This window comes from Psammomys obesus, unplaced genomic scaffold (assembly GCF_907164565.1).
Source record: "Psammomys obesus unplaced genomic scaffold, mPsaObe1.curated_primary_1811, whole genome shotgun sequence".
NCBI classification, from domain to species: domain Eukaryota; kingdom Metazoa; phylum Chordata; class Mammalia; order Rodentia; family Muridae; genus Psammomys; species Psammomys obesus.
In genome coordinates, this window is record NW_026585894.1 from 20,303,119 (window position 1) to 20,319,714 (window position 16,596).

Sequence of the window (16,596 nt, forward strand, 5' to 3'; positions counted from 1 at the left end):
TATCTATCTATCTATCTATCTATCTATCTATCTATCTATCTATCTATTTATCTATCGATTTTGAGATGGGGTTTCATGTAGTGTAGGATAGCTTTCAACTCATAAGTAGCAGAAGATGACCTTGGCCTATGGATTCTGCTGTCCATATCTCCCAAGTGCCAAGATTACAGGCATATGCTACCATGCCCTGCTCTGAAATGGCAGTTTTGACAAGACTGTAGGACAACAGGTGCCATCTATCAATGTGGACAAGAGACATAGACAGGCATGCTGAAGCTAGTGGAAGTGAGTGTGGATGTGTTGTTCAGTTATTTTAAAGATCTATCTATCTATCTATCTATCTATCTATCTATCTATCTATCTATCTATCTATCTATCTATGTATTTGTGTGTGTGTGTGTGTGTGTGTGTGTTTGAGTGAATGTATGTCATGTGCGTGAGGGTGCTTGCAGAGGCCAGAAGAACAAGTGGATTCTCTACAGCTGGGGTTACAGGTGGCTGTGAGCCCATATAAATGCTGGGAGCTAAACTCAAGTCCTCTGGAAAAGCTGGAAACAATCTTAAAAGCTGAGCCTTTTTTTTTCTTCCCGGCCTTATAATGATTAATTTTCATTGTCAACTTGACACCATGCAGAATCATCTCAGAAAGGAGCCTCAGTGAGGAAGTGCCTGGATCAGGTTGGCCGGTGGGCATGTCTGTGGGAATTTGTCATGGTTGAATTAATTGCTATTGGAAGAACTAGTCCACCATGGGCAGCATTATTCCCGGGGCTCGGGGTCCCAGACTGTATATAAGAGCAGAGAAAGAAGGCTGAGCACAAGCATAATTAGTCTGTTCTCGACTGTAGGTGTATTGTGACTAGCTGTTTGAAATTCCTGCTGCCTTGTCTTCCCTGCTATGACCCATTGCATAACCTGGAATTGTGAGCTAAAATAAACCCCTTCTCCAGTAAGTTGCCTTTTGTCAGGGTATTTTATCACAACAATAAAAATAAAACAAACACAGTGGGTCACACACATTATGAAAAAAAAAATCTCTCTGGGCAATTCTGGACAAGGGGCCAGTACAGCTTGAATCTGAAATGTTCCCTATGGGCTTACAGTTGGGATGTGTCCAGATGGTTGTACTATTTTGGGAAGTTCTGGAAATTCTGGGAGGTGGGACCCAGTTGGAGGAAGTAGGTCAAGGGAAATATATTATCTCTGACTACTTCTGATCTCACTCTACTTCCTGGCTCTGACCACATCATAAACAGCTGTCCTCTGCCACACAGTCCCGCTGCCATGATGTTCTGCTCAAGCACGGTGGCCAAGTGACTGTGGATGGAACCCTCTGAAGCTTAGCTAAACCGCAACTTTCCTTCCTTAAGTTATTTCTGTCAGGTGTTTTTGTCACTGCAGGGCCTCAGTCAAAGTTGCCAAATGATAAGAAAAGAACCAATAACTCACACAAATCCAAGGACAATCTTTCTTTTCTTTCTTTTTTTTTTTTGTAAATTTATTTATTTTTGTTTTATGAGCATTGGTGTTTTACCTGCATGTATGTCTGTGTGAGGCTGTCAGAACTTAGAGTTACAGACAGTTGTGAGCTGATGTATGGGTGCTGGGAATTGAACCCCGGTCCTCTGGAAGAACGGTCAGTGCTCCTAATCACTGAGCCATCTCTCCAGCCCTCGCAGCTCCCCTTTCTATAGCCTCTCAACCCCATTTCCTTTCATTGACCTGCACAAACCTGTTTCCCAACACTTGTTAATGATCAATAATTGGTTTAGCTTTAACAGAGAGCTTTCCAATTTTTTTGGTCCATATTTTCCCAGCCGTTTGCTACAATTCTTCCAAACCGACTCTGTCTTCACATGGCATCAATAAATTAATTTTTTTAGTGCTTACCCTTGATATGGCCAAGAAACCCCAATGTTCTGGTTGTAATATGTGACTCTTGGATATTGCTCTTGTCATCTCAGGTATGAGATCAACTGCTCAGGCTGACACTCAGCAGGCCAACCCCTAGGTGAACCCTCTACTGTTACCTCCCTGGGGTGACATTCTTTTCACCCTCAGGAACAGGTGCTGTTAAATTGATTTCTCAACTCAGTTGGCATCAGTGCTGTTTAAAGACTTTATCTCTTTCAAAATTTCTAAGTTCCAATGCTCCTGACACTTAGAATAGTAGAGTTTCTGCCTCCTTTTCTAACTTTGTCTTTTACGACAAGATATTCAGATGGTCACTATCACTGTCAATGTTGTTTTGTGTGACGGTGGGCTCTCAGAACTGGAAGCTTTTTCTTCATGAGACAGGATATCTTAGTTATTTTCCTATTGCTGTGATAAGACACTGTGACCAAGGCAACATACAGAAAAAAAAAAAGAAGAAGAAGAAAGAGATTAGTTTCTGAGGGTTAGCATCTACGACTGTCGTGGTGGAGAGCATGACAGCAGGCAGGCATGGCACTGGAGCAGTAGCTGAGAGCTTATATTTTAAACCACAAGCACAAGGCAGAGAAAGCAAACTGGTAAAGGTATGGGCTTTTGAAACCTCAAAGCCAGCCACCAGTGACATACCTCCTCCAACTAAAGCCATAACTCCTAATCCTTCCTAAACATTTCCAGCAACTAGGGACCAAGTATTAAAATATATGGGCCTATGGGGGCCATTCCAATTCAAACCACCACACAGAGTTTCATTAGGAAGACCTAGGTGCCTGACATTGGCTATGTAGATCAGGCTATTCTCAAAATACACTTGCCTTTGCTTTGAAAGTATTAGGGTTTAAAGTTATGTGCCATTATGGCCAGTCTAGCTTCTGGAAGCTTCCTAGTCCCATACATGCCTTGTACACACCATGATCTTAGGTCATAATTGGCTGTTCCTTTGGATCAAACAGGGATCACTGACCTGTCATATTTCTTTCTGAGACTCAGTACCTTTGGCTTCATTTTAGTTTTAGTTTTTGTGGTGCTGGGGATGGAACCCAGAGCATGCTAAGCTCATGTTTTACCAGCTGGATTTCATCCCCAGACGGTATCTTCAACTTTAAAATGGTTCTTGTGGAGATAGACCATGCTAGATACATAACTGTAGGCCTACACCTTCTTGGCTACCAATACAACCTGCATCTTCTTGCCTCAAGGTCTAGTCACGAGAGCCCTCCTTTCTACATGTACATAGCAATGTAAAAGTGGCAAGAGGCTCTAGGAAGAGCCCAGAAACCAGGACTAGTGGGATTCAGTGGGTTAGTACAGCAGCCCAGTGTTGAGCTGGGTAAGCAGTGCCAGGCTTGTTTCCCTTGGGTTCTCAAATCCTCCCAGAGCCACAATTTCCACTTGCCTCATTGGGACTTGCCCACAAATGTTCCCTCTATTGGCTCTTTTCTCTTTGTCTCACCTCCCTGCTCCCCTTGCAGTGTTTCTGGAATGACCTCCCCACGAAACACTTGCATAGAAATCTTTCCTTGAATAAGGATTATCTTATCCCAAAGAAAGCCAAGCCAGGGCACCTCTCTAGCTGTTTCTCCAAACCCTGACACTTTCTCCAAATTGCCTTCTGGATGACCCATGCTCACATCCAACTTAACAAATGTAAAATTATGCTTCTGCCTTCCCCTTCAAACCAGCCATTCATCTGTCTGCTCCACAATTTAGCAGTTACACTGTTCTCTTAGCCACTGAAGGCAGAAAGGCAGAAGTTCGTCCCCCTTGTCCCTCACAGCTGCCAGCACTTATTTACCTGGTTCTATTAGCAGGAGGGCTACTCTATGCTATCCCCAGCCATGATGACTTTCTTCACCCTACACCTACACTACCACCCCCTGCGTTTGACATCTTTATTAGTTTATTCCTGCCTGCTGAAACCTACCCATGGCTCCCAAGCTGTTGAATGTAGAGCTAGACAGTAGGACACCTCCCTGGCTCCTGTATGACATCCTCGTGGAGGTCAGCCACTTCATCTTTCTCTGCTCCCCAGAGTCCAGTGGAACTGCCCCTGGCTGTGATCCCGTTTGTGTTAAATTCCACTCACACCTTATGGGACGGATAAAATGCTGGTATTCATTGCAGCCCTGTCCCCAGGGAAAGAAGCCCTCCTCTGTATGATCGGAAACAGTACTCTTCATCCAGTCACTAAGGGCACTGTGTGCCAGGTACCATTACCACAGGGTTTAGATGGGTAAACAAGATAGGCCTGCTCCCTGCCCTTGAGCTCAGAGTACCTATACCCATGAATCTTGACATATGATGGGGTTAATTCCTGACAGACAGAGTCACTGTATCTTAAAAGTATACTAAGTAATAAAAGGGCTAGGAATATAATTTAGTTGGGAGTGATTGCCTAGCATGGCACGAAACCCTGACTCCAATGTCTAGCCAGCACTGCCTATACCAGGCGGAGTGGCACACACCTGTAATCCCAGTACCCAAGAGGTATAGGCAGGAGGCTATTAAGTTCAAGCCCCTTGCCCCCAGATAGTTTATCTGATCTGATACACTGTAGAGTGTCGGTGCTTCTTCTGACTGCGTGACTGACCGTGAGCTGTGTGTGGCTCCTGCTGAGTGTCCTGAGAGAGTGTCATATTGCGATTGTTAGCCTGGGAAAAGATCCAAAATTCAAACGTTGGAGTGTGGTTCCTACAGTATCACTGTGAAGCCAAAAAGTCCTGAGATGAGTAATAGAAATTGAGGATGCCTGTATCAGGAGAGAGGACGGAGAACCACAGCATCCCAGAGCTGTAAACATAATAACATTAAGGACTGTTGTGGTGGCTGAGCTTAGCTGTCGACTCTACCTCCCCTGGAAAGAAGGAACATATGTTGAGGAATTGTCCCTGTTGGATTGGCCTGTGGGCATGTCTGTCAGTCATTTTCTTGATTGCTAATTGATGTAGGAGGGCCCAGCCCACTGTATGTAGTGAGTTATATAAGGAAGACAGTCAGGAAGCAACATTCCTCGATGGCCTCTGCTTCCAGATTCCTGCCTTGACTTCCCTTGATGATGGACTGTAACTTAGAAGCCGAAATAAACCCTTTCCTCCCCAAGTTATTTTGGTCATGGCGTTTATCACAGCAACAGAAAGCTAACTAGAACAAATATTACGGCTACGAGGGCCAGACAGGATTTTATCAGAAAGCCAAACATAAGGGAAGCTTAGAAAGGGAGGTGGTAGATGTTCAATTGATATCCTCCTGGGATGTGAATCATGAGTAGAAATAGACCAGAGCAACAAGTACACTGTCTGTAATGAGAAAACTATAAACCTTTAGACACTGCAAAACATCAATGGTGCCAGAATCCGATGAACCACAGGGCAGTGAAATGCATGGCCATCAGGGGCTAGATGTCTCAGAGACTGCACTAGTTATTTTGTTTGGTGCTGCTTAAAGCCCCCTTCCTACCACCTCAGATCTGCATAGTACACAATGGTAAGTATTTATTTATTGCTTTGCTGTTGTTGTTTTTGTTTCAAGACAGGGTTTCCCTGTGTAGCCCTGGCTGTCCCGGAGCTTGCTCTGTAGACCAGGCTGGCCTCGAACTCAGAGATCCAGCCTGCCTTCTGCCTCTCGAGAGTGCTTATCTAGCACTTTCAGGTCTTTCTATTGTCTGCAGCTGTAGCTGTAGAGGTCAAGACCTAGCTGTGGGTGGGGCCCAGAGCAGTGCCGTGTTTCCTTCATTGGGACAGAAGGAAATGAAGGAAACACAGCCGCCTCGAACAGGCTCTTCTTGTGATTCATGATCAAGTCCAAAAAAAGGAGAAGGCTTGGAACCATTACACCGTTGCTATTGCCCAGTGGTCAAAGGGGGTCATAATGCCAAGTCCTAAGTCAGTGGGTCAGGATGAGTCCTCTAGAAGATGTGCAGTTGGATGGCAAGGGGTGTGAGGGTGTGATGCTGCTGCAGGGAGAGACAAAAGTGGGTCAAAAGCCATTTTAACACATGGTCTGCGGAAGACTTTGTTTTTTTCATTCTCATACCAGCTGGAAACTGTTGTGTCATTTCGATCCCTTCCCCCTTGCACTTATTTTTGTCTTCTATTGGATTACCCAACCAGCACAATTATCCACTATAAATTCTTCTAAGGATGTGAATGAGTCTCTCTGTTTAGTCCCTTTGGCACTCAATACAAACCCCCCACCCCACCCCTCCGAAACAATCACTATTGGTTTCTTGCATTCTTCTTCTTTAAGATCAAAACAATACACCTCAATGCTCTCTCATGGGATTTTTGAATGTTTTAATATAATGTAGATTGTATTGTTTCATAGCTGAGTGGATTTTATTTTCTTTCTTTGCTTTCTCCCTCACTCCTTCTCTTCTTTCCCTCCTTCTGTTCCCCCTCGGCCCCTTTCTCCCTTCCTTCTTTATTTTTATTGCTTTTTCAGAGAATTTTATTCTTTATTTTTAAACGTAGGATCTCATTATCTAGTCCAGACTGCTCCAGAGCCTGCTATGTAGCCCAGGTTATCCTCTAACTTGAGATTCTCTTGCTTAGCCTCTTGGGTGATAGGAATACATACATGAGCCGCCATGTCCAGCAATGGATTTGATTCCTAAGCAAATACCTTCTTTAAGTTGTTATTATTGCATTTTAACTTACTTCGGTGTGTACATGTAGATTTAAGGGCGTGTATGTGTCGTGACATTCATTCAGAGGTTAGAGGAAAACTTGGAAGTTGGATCTCTCCTTTCACTACTCATGTGAGTCCACTGGAATTGAAGTCGGTTGTTAAGCTTAGCCACGGACGCCTTTACCTACTAAGCCATCTTGTATGCCCACAAAGAACTTCTGAAGCTCCGAGTCAATACCTGAAAGCTGTGTTATAATATTTTCAAAGCTCAGGTTTCCAAAGCTCCTATGGTGGCCTGGGTATAATGTGTAAGTGTGGTTCACAAAATAAGCTATGTGACTGCAGTCATAATTACAATCCTGCACGCTCTTACAGAACTTTGAGACTCCTCTATGGGCAGAAAACTATGTTATGTCTCTTCCATTGGAAATAGAGTGGCAAAGGGACACTATGTGACTCCTAAGGCTGGACCCTAAAAGGCAAATTAGCCTGTCCAAAGCTCACACCTGGAATGTCTTGCTGCCATGATGTATGGCAGTATAGGTTTCATGAAGAGGTCCACAGGCCAAGGAACCTCAGAATTGGCTGAGCTGCCAGCTGCTTGTCAGTTGTGTGACCCCTGAAGGTGGCTCTTCAGTCCCCTGTTGTACCTCTGTAGATGACTCCATGCGAGACAGAGGTAGATGCCTCCTGCCTACACTACCCTGACTGTAGATTACTGGGCAAAATATAGGACAATCGGTAGTAAGAAGTCTCTGGTCTGGGCGTGGTGTGTGACACAAGAGATGTCTGGCCCACTTGTCCTGAAGGACCATAGTTCCTGGTGGAAGAGAAAGCTCTGGCAAGGCTGGGCAGTGGTGCTGTGGCTCCAGTACCTCCTGGGCTTTGCCTAGGAAGAGCAAACATCCCCACCCCCACCCCCAACGGCCACAGTCTGGACTGAGCCACTGAATGCCGGGGATGGGGGTCAGCATAAGAAGCCCTGCTTTCTGAACTCTCTGACATGAAGGAAGCTGTGGTCTTGTGGAGGCAGTAAGACTTCCCAATTGTTCAAGCAGTGCTGTTGGGCACCATGTATCCTAGGTCAGATACCTGTCTACATAAAGAGCCAGATGACTTCACCGAGGGGAACAATTCCACTAAAATCACTAAAAGTTGGGGGAGCATGCTTGTTTGGGGGAAGTGATAGCTTTGTCTGGAAATATGTAGTGTGTGGAGTCTTGGAGTTGGGGGGGGGGTCCCCGGGCATAGATCTTGACTCTGACAAACTATCAGCATCACTACTCACATCATAGCTGTCTCTTGGGAGGTATAGAGGATTGGATTAAGGATCTATGTGAATGCCAACCTCCCTGGTTGGGCATGTTCTTTATATAAAACGGCCTATAACCTAAATATCTCTCCCCATATTCTTTAAATCATTTCTGATTATGTTTAATACCTCACACAATGTCCATTTTAAGTAGGATGTACTGTTTGGGGAATGACAATAAGAAAAGAGCTTTGTAACTATTCCATATAGATGCAGATTATTTTTAGAATAGCTTTGTTTTTGTGATTTGTTTTAATTTGAGAGAGAGAGCTTTACTTGGTAAACTGGGGGTTGACTTTGAACTTGGGGTCCTCCTACCTCAGCTTTTTAAGTGTTAGGATTGCAAACATGAGCCACCATGCCCAGCTTTTCGAGTCTGTTCAACCTATGGTTGGTTGAAGGAGCCCCTGTGGAAAGAAATGGTCAGGGACTTTGACCTTTGTAGTCCCTAGCGGCAGAAGATAGGGAAAAGGTCTTGGTGCAAACCTAGATGTCTCAGTTAAACATGGCCACATAACCAAATGAAGGATTTTTAATGTGGGTCCCACCTAGTGCATGAATGGGGCTTTGATGACTCTAAGCTTCTGGGCAGTGCAGACTGAGGTGTGGAGGTGATCAGGTCATATATATATATATAGATAAAGTGCTTCATAAGGCTGGGTGTGCAGTGCATGCAAAGTTAAAAATGAGATATTATTTCTTTTTCCTGTGCCAGGGTGCCACAGCCCATAGGAAACTGTTTATTAAGCAACAACATCTTTATGCCTTTGTGGGTAAGGCTGGCGGGGAGGGGTATGTAAAGATAAAGAAGCCGCTGGCCCTGCTCCCCAGGCATGGGAGCTAGCGGTTCCCACTACCCACTGCGTTCAACTCCCACAGTTAATAACATTGCAAAATGAGGGCCAGGCGGGTTCTTCCTTCCTCGGCATCTTTACAGGCAGGTTTTTAATTTTAAGCAGGAGAAAAGCCATCAGGTATTTGAGGCTCCTGGGGGGCAGCTAATGCTTCCTGTCAAATGCTCACCCTGGGGTGCTTTGTTACCCTGACACCTCCCCAACCTAGAGTCAGCAGGCAAATTGCAGGACAAAATTCTTAGGCTGCAAGTTTATTTGCATATTCATAGAATTTAGGCCATTAGGCAACATTAGCTGTTTTTTTTTTCTTCCTTCTACTTTTTATTGAAGTCTAACCTACATTCAAAGAGGAACACAGATTCTTGGGTATACAACTTGGTACCCAAGCCCTTGTTTATGACAGCACTCAAGGGTAGGGTCTCAGATTATCAGCAGTCTGCAAGGAAAATTTCCTCATGCTCTCTCCCTATCACTGCTTCCTGTAACGCTAGTGTGTCCCCATTTTACATACAGAAAGGACTTTCAACCTGACCTGAATGAATACTATACTCTACCTTCTGGAGTCTGTCTTCTTTTTTGTTGTTCCTGTTGTTTTTTTTTTTTAACTTCCTCCCTTTCTCTCTCCCTCCCCCTGTCTTCCTGTCTCACTGCCTTTATTTTGACAAGTAGCCCAGGTTGGACTTGACTATTCACCACATAGTTGAGGGTGACCTTGAACTTTGTATCTTCCTGCCTCCTCTCAAGTTATAAGTATATATCACCATGCTGAGGTGTTATGAATCAAATCCAGGTCCTTGTGGATGCTAGGCAAGTAATCTAGCAACTGAGTTCTATCTTTAGCCTTTTTGCTATCTTGCTCTCTCTCTCTCTCTCTCTCTTTTAAATGATGGTGAAATGTATCCACTGTGTTGCATATAGATGTGGTTTGTTCATTCTTACTGTTGTGTAGTATTCCACATATCTCCATTTTACCATTTAATGCATCTATCTGTTGATAATCCATGGGTTTGTGGCCAGATGAGCTTTGCTCTGGACATTCCACTCTTTTCTGTGGGTGTGTATGGAAGAGCCAAGCTAATTGGCAGTTGGGCAGTTGACTTTGTTTGAGATGGCTGAGCACTTTTCTATTACATCAGCTTCTAATGCCTAAGCCTCAATATCAGTGGAAGGGAAAAGCCAAATAAAAAGAACCCACCTAAACATCTATAATACTTTTTGCAGTCTAAGAAAATAGTGTAGTAAAAGTACATGGAGAAAAGCAATTTAAACTTTAAGCTGTGCATTGAAAAGGCTTGTAAGTATTCTTCTCTTGTCGTTCTTTCTTTTCATTATTTATTTGTTTGTTTGTTTGTTTATTTAGAGACAGTGTGTTGCTTGTAGCCTAAGATGGAATTGAACTTTCAGAGCTCCTCCTGGTTCAGCTTCCTGGTTGCTGGGATTACAGATGTGCACCACCATGCTTGGTTCTGAGTGCTTTTTGTTAAAGTGGTTTGCTCTGTCTGCTTTGTAAGCTTCTTCCATCAGAAACTTCTGGTTGATCCCAGAATAGGTGCCTAAAATACATATGTACCATTGTCTTACTCCATTTTCCATTGCTAGAATAGAAGACCTAGAAATGAGTGATTTACGAAAAGGAGAAAGTTCTTTGGGCTCCCAGTTCTGGAAGTGCAAGCATATGGCACTGTGCCTGTCAGCTCTGCTGCTGGCAAGGGTATACTCCATGTTCATGGCACAAAGTGGGAAGACAAGTAGATTAGTGAGCATGAAAAAGCAATCGGTCAAGCCTCAATGCTAGCTAACCTAGTAGGACAGAAGAAGGCTTCAATCAGTTTCTGAGGACTCTATTCCTATGACGTAAACACCTTCTAGCAGGCACCATTTCCCAACCTCGCAGCATCCAGGACTGAGCCTTAGTAACATTTTAGTAGGGATAAAAAAATCATAGTGAAATCAAGCATAAAACACTAACAAGACTGTCAAATAGGTTGTGGGCCTATGGCCATTATTTCTGGGCCTTTCTGTCTTTCAAGGACCCCCCCCCCATGCCTAACTTGAACTTTGTCTAGTCTACTGGTGCTCTTCATCACCGTTGATGGAGTGTGCCATTAGGTACTTGACATATCCTTGCTTCTGCTTGGGGACCAAAAGGTTGAATTTGAATTTGGACCTTCAGAGTGAGTGGTGCATGTGGACATTCACTCTACTTCCTGAAGGTCAAGGGCCTACCCCACCCTACCTTTATCTCCCACTCTCTTGAGAAAGAAGACATGGTCACATTATGACTCCGGCCTCCAGTTCTGAGCCTTAAAATGTGACTTCCTTGAAGACTGGCAAGGCATCATTTTGGGGTGCCCCAGCCTAGGCAGAACAGCATGCCTTTTGCCTACTGGTCACTTCTTCTGCCATGGAGTGTGTTGGCATTTGGCAGGAAGCCCAACAGACTGTTCGGTTTGGCTCCTGAAGGTGGCCTGAGGCCAAGGCATTGTGTCTAGCCAGCCCTCACTGGAAAAGCCACTTGCGAAGAACTGGGGAATTGGAGAGACCTCTGGACCCAGGCCAATTCCTCTGTCACCCCTAAGATAGGTGACATTTGGTGGGTGAGGAACAGTGAGAGACCTCAGTGCAGGGCCTCGAAACCTTCTAGAGTTTGAAATGGGGAGGCGTGTTTTTCTGAACAAAGTCATATGTGTCTATGGAACCCTAGTCCTCAAGTAAGCTAAGGGTGGGTGGGTGGGCAGACTATGGGAGAGTCTGGCCCAGACACATACTCATCCCTCTTTGTCACCATCGCTGTAATATTTCTACTGCCAGGACAAATCTTTGGAGGGGGAGCAAACCTGACAGTGATGCAGTGATGACAGGCCTGCTGGACACAGAGATCCCCTCACTTTTGGAGGATCTGACGAAAAGCAGGGTTCTCCCTGCTTACCCTTGGGTTCTCCAGCACAGCTTTGAAAACCTTGGCTTAAGCTAGACTCTTCTTCTTTAGATGAAGAGGTGGATTCCCAGAGGGATGTTGGGGGAGGAGGGGCTGTGAACAGCAAAGCTCCTCAGGCTGTGCTCTGAGGAAAAGAGAAGTAAGGTTTGAGAAGGCCCTACTCCCCAAAGGAAGAAGCATCCAAGCCAGAGACAGGCAAGACACTGCCCAAAAGGAAGGACCTAGCTGGGAGGGTGTCTGGGTCTCGATCCTTCTGGAAGATGCCCCTCCTCTCTCCCAGCTTCTCTCTGTTGGACACAGAGATTTCCTCAACTTTGGAGGGTCTGACTGAGAGCTCCTTTCTCCTTCCTCTAGTAATGCCAGTGTGGCCTGCTTTTGGCAGCCATCCCCTCCCCCTCCATTTTTCCCAGCCATTAGAAATGTAGCAACTATATTAATGTCCCTTCTTCACTCTGAGCAGGCCAGTGGCATTGCTGCCAGGTTGGCTCCCTCGCTAATGATTTGTCCTGGCAGTAGAAATATTACAGTGATGATTTCATGTAGAATTTCATTTGCTGTATTAAAAAAAAAAAAAAAAACAAACCCTTGAAGAAGCTGCTGAGCCATTAACGGGTCTCTGAGAGATCAAAGCAGTATGTGGCACAGAGCGAATAATAATCGTAGCCAACATTGATTGGGGGCTCTGTATGTGTCAGGCACTGTTTCCCCACCATGACAACCCTTTGAGGTAGGCACAATGTTTGTCACTTGCATGATGACATACATGGCCCAAGCCACCAAAGTGCTTGGAAGCCATGGTAGCATGGCTTTGGTGCTCTCCAACAGGTCCCAGATCTACCCTGTGATGGCAGGAAGAGCACTGGCTCAGGAACTCAGGTCCCTGTCTACTCTGTGCTCCCTGAGCTGTAGGCAGTCAGAAGTCAGGCTAAATGTTGATTTTCTGGGAACCTGGGTCTGGAGCTTCCTCAGGGATACTGTGTGGGACCTAGGTCTAGGTACTAGGTCATGGATCACACTTAGACCCCCACCACTCCTTTTCTAACTGAGCAGGGCATTTTTTGCCTCAGTTTCCCCATCTCCTTTCATGAAATAATAATGGAGTGATACTATATGTTGAATACCTACATATTCAACTGTGTGCTAGGAGCTCTTCACAGAGTGTGTCTGCTGCTCATGACAATGTGGAAAGGTATCATGACCTGTCCCTTTGATTGGTCAGGTGACTGGAGGTTGGAACTCCTTGCTTTTGCACAAGGCCATGCTTAATGATTAAGCAGCTTCTGATCCAGACACACCCACGTGCCAAAACCTGGACTGCTTTCAACCTGAGCTGCTTTCAACCTTCTTTGGAAGGAGGCTAGTTATTGGGGCTGAATAGATGGCTCAGCCAGTAAGAGAGTACACTGCTCTTGCAGAAGCCCTGAGCTTGATTCCCAGGAACTGTGTCTGGTGGCTCTCAACTGCCTTAAACTCTCATTCAAAGGGATCCAGGACCTTTTTTTTTTTTTTTTTTTTTTGGCCTCCAAGGCCACCTGCATTGCATCCATAGACCCACAATTAAAAATAATTTAAAAATTAATTAAAAAAGAGACAGAGTAGTTACCATGTCAGGCACTTAGATGGAAGGTTCTTCCTTCCTCAAAATACCCACTCTCTCTGGGAGATAATGATTAGCACCCTGCCATGACAGGTGATGAGCCAGGTGCAGAGATGTTTTGCCAGTTGTCCAGGGTCACACAACTCAGTGATGTTAACTCTGGCTCTTGAATCTGGGTTGGTCCATCTCTAAGGTCTTCCTTTTTCCATAATATCCCATGTGTGGAATGGTAGTTAACTAAAATGACAACTTCCTAGAGGAAATTTGTTGTTTGGATATTTATTGTAACTCAAGGAGTTGAAAAAAAAAAGGAAATACTTTTAAGGTCTCAGTTGAGGAAAAAGTAGACAGGAAACCCTCTTGATATAGGAATTGTTAGGCCTCCAGAGTGAGAAGCCAAAAGAGGGCAGGGACTCAGTCCATTTGTCCATCCATCCATTCACTCATCTACTTCATCCATTCTTATTTTTCATCCATCATTAATTCCCATACCCATTCACTTGTTTGCCTTCCCATCCACCATCTATCTATCTATCTATCTATCTATCTATCTATCTATCTATCTATCTACAATCATGCATATATTTCTTTATTCATTCATGCACCTAGTCAATCCATTCATATACTTTGAGGAGAGACCAAGAAGCCTGTGATATTCTGCTGTTCTATCTGCTTGGTAAGTCTGTGTCCCCTGTCCTAGATGTGATGCAAGAAGGGAAATGCTTCCAACTACAAAAGTTAGATGTTGGGGGTAGGGGTCAGGCCCCTTTCTGAAGAAGGTTGTCTTGCCTACAGACAGAGGCAGATATGAGCATTCTGAGGTGGGATTGCATGATCTCCTGTAACTTAGATGCTTGCTATGGCTGAAGACCCTGGAGTAGGGAGAAGGCTTCGTCATTTGCTTGGTGACCCTGAGATTCTCCAAACTTCTGAACCCAGGATTGATATGGGAGGGAGTCCTGCCACTTCCTTCTCCCACACCCACATCTCTATAACATGTGGGGAGTTTGGGAGGGGCAGACGAAGACAGTTGGCTCAGAAATCTCATGTGGCAAAGAGTGGCTGCTTACTCTGATTTATGGACCAGATTTTTCCCAGGCCTGGAAAAGCCACGGGAAAAGATGGCTATGGGCATTTTAGAAATATCTCCTTCGGAATCTGCTTCAGCACCTCTATTCCCTTCTGAGAGGTGCCCCCAACCTCCTCAGCACTCTAGGCCCTCCACATGAGCTTTTCCAGATAGCTTCTTTCCCCCAGTTTAACCTCTTTGTATCTTACTGGCCCCTCATTCCCTGTGGGGAGCCTTCCTTTGCCCTTCCAGCTTTATCTGTTTATCAGTTGGGGCCCCTGTGGTAGTGCCACTGTAATCCAGTTCAAGAAATATTTACAGGGCCTAACCTGTGCTGGCCACTGCACAAGGCTTGGGAGGCAAAGGCAGCTTCAGGCTATTGACTTGGAGCTGAAACCGAGCAGTACTGTGCCTGCCAAGCCTGCCTGCCTTCGGGAACTTCTCATTTCCCCTACCTGTGAGGGGGTTGTCCTACCTGGCTCAGCCCTCACAAGACTTCAATTAGGTCCTAGTGCCCACTTTTTAGGTGAGTACACCAAGGCTTTGAGAAGTTCTCAATGAGCCAGTTTCATCCAGCTATCATAGCAGGGTTGGGGTTTGCATAACCATGTGTTTGATTCTATAGACTATAGTTTATATTTTTTATTCCTCCTTGTCCTCCTTTTGTTTTGTGGCACTGGGATTGAGGCCAGAGTTTCATGCATGCCAACCAACCACTCTACCACTGAGCTACATTCCTAGCCATATTTTTTTTTCTTTTGTTGAAGGAGGGTGTCTCACTAAGTTTCGCACTCTGATCTTGAACACCTTCTGTAACCTAGGTTAACCTTCAACTTGTTTTCTTTCATAATGTAGGAAACCTCATGCTGTGGGGTCTGGTGTCCTGGAGAGGCTGAGTCCAGGCTCAGAACAGGATGAAGGTGCTGGGCAGTTTCCTAAGGATGACTTTCCAGATGGATGTCTGTAGCCTTCTTTCCTAAGGCTTGCCTAGGCCTTAGGAAAATCTGGGAAAATCTGGTCCATGAAGCCATGGGTGCCAAATGAGCTCGGGTCCTTCCGGGCCCTGGTGCCATTCCTTTGATTCATGCCAGAGCCTCAGTTTCCTTACATGTTGAAATGGGGAAAGCTTTATTAGCAACCTTTTTTTTTTTTTTTTTTTTTTTTTTGTATCTCATGGAAGCTTTTGACAACAGTGTCTGAGTGTGGCTCTCTAGTAGTTACAAAGTGGGGTCTGGAAAAAAATGCTGTATTTTGTGGAAAGCCGACAAATCACCTGCCTCCCTTGCAACCTCAGAAAAGCCCTTGCTAAGGAGGCACCCCCATCTGCTCGCAGCCTTTGCTACCCCATAATGAAACACTACTTCTGCACTTTGACACCTTACTGTTCCACAGGGACATCGCTGGCTGGAGGTGGGGTGTGGCAAGTCAGTTACATCAGAGAACTTTGCATAGCCCCTTCAAAGTGACTTTGTTCAAACCCCGCCCTCCCCCACACAAGCAGAAACCAAGGCCCAGAGGGGGCCGGTAATTTACCTGAGGTCAAACAGCTGTGTTAGCATCGAGGATGGGGTCATTGCAGCTGTGGGGATCCCTCTCATGAGGCTTTTGGGATGTGTGGATCCATTTGCTTCTCTGTCTTTCTAGCATGAAAAAACAAAAACAAAAACAAAAACAAAAACAAAAACAAAAACAAAACAAAACAAAAAAACCAAAAAACAAACACGACAACAAAACCCAGGGAGAGGCACAGAGGCTACCTGCGGGACAGAGATAGGAAGGAAAATCCATGAAGGTCTGGGAGGCCCAGGCACTGTCTTCTTTCTGATATAGAACTGATATAATGGGGTCAATGAATGCCCCCAAACTGGCCAGGCACTCCAAGATACCTATCTCTGGTACACGCGGGATTTATTTTGTACCTGAGTTTCCTGGATTCCTTCATGACTGCGGGTAGTATCCAGCCTCTCTGTGTAACAAGGGCTGCATGGGTTTGTTCCCTCACTCCAAGAGACGAAGGTTCCACCTTCCCCTGCAATGAGTTCAGTGCCAGTCCTACCCCTGGCCCTTGCATCCTTTTTTCCACTTGACCAAGGTCCATTTTCCCCACAGCTACCGCGGACCACATGACAAACACACAGGACTTAGGCCTGGAAGATCTATTAGAGCCACCCCTGTCACCGCCTGCAGAGCCAGAGGAGAGGCAGCCAAATGCTGTGCTAATTATTCTAGCTTCCAGCAGGGTCTCAGAGGTCCCAGCCATGGTTAAGT

The 16,596-nt window shown here is 45.2% G+C and overlaps 1 long non-coding RNA gene across 1 annotated transcript; it reads right to left on the reverse strand.

Moving 5' to 3' along the window:
• Positions 1-9,722: 9,722 nt before the first annotated feature.
• Positions 9,723-16,337, reverse strand: LOC129671035 (uncharacterized). Its single transcript, XR_008719289.1, has 3 exons — positions 16,248-16,337; positions 15,862-16,085; positions 9,723-10,277 (listed from the first exon to the last, which is right to left on the reverse strand). It is a non-coding gene; the product is annotated as an uncharacterized LOC129671035 (long non-coding RNA).
• Between the last annotated feature and the right edge of the window lie 259 nt (positions 16,338-16,596).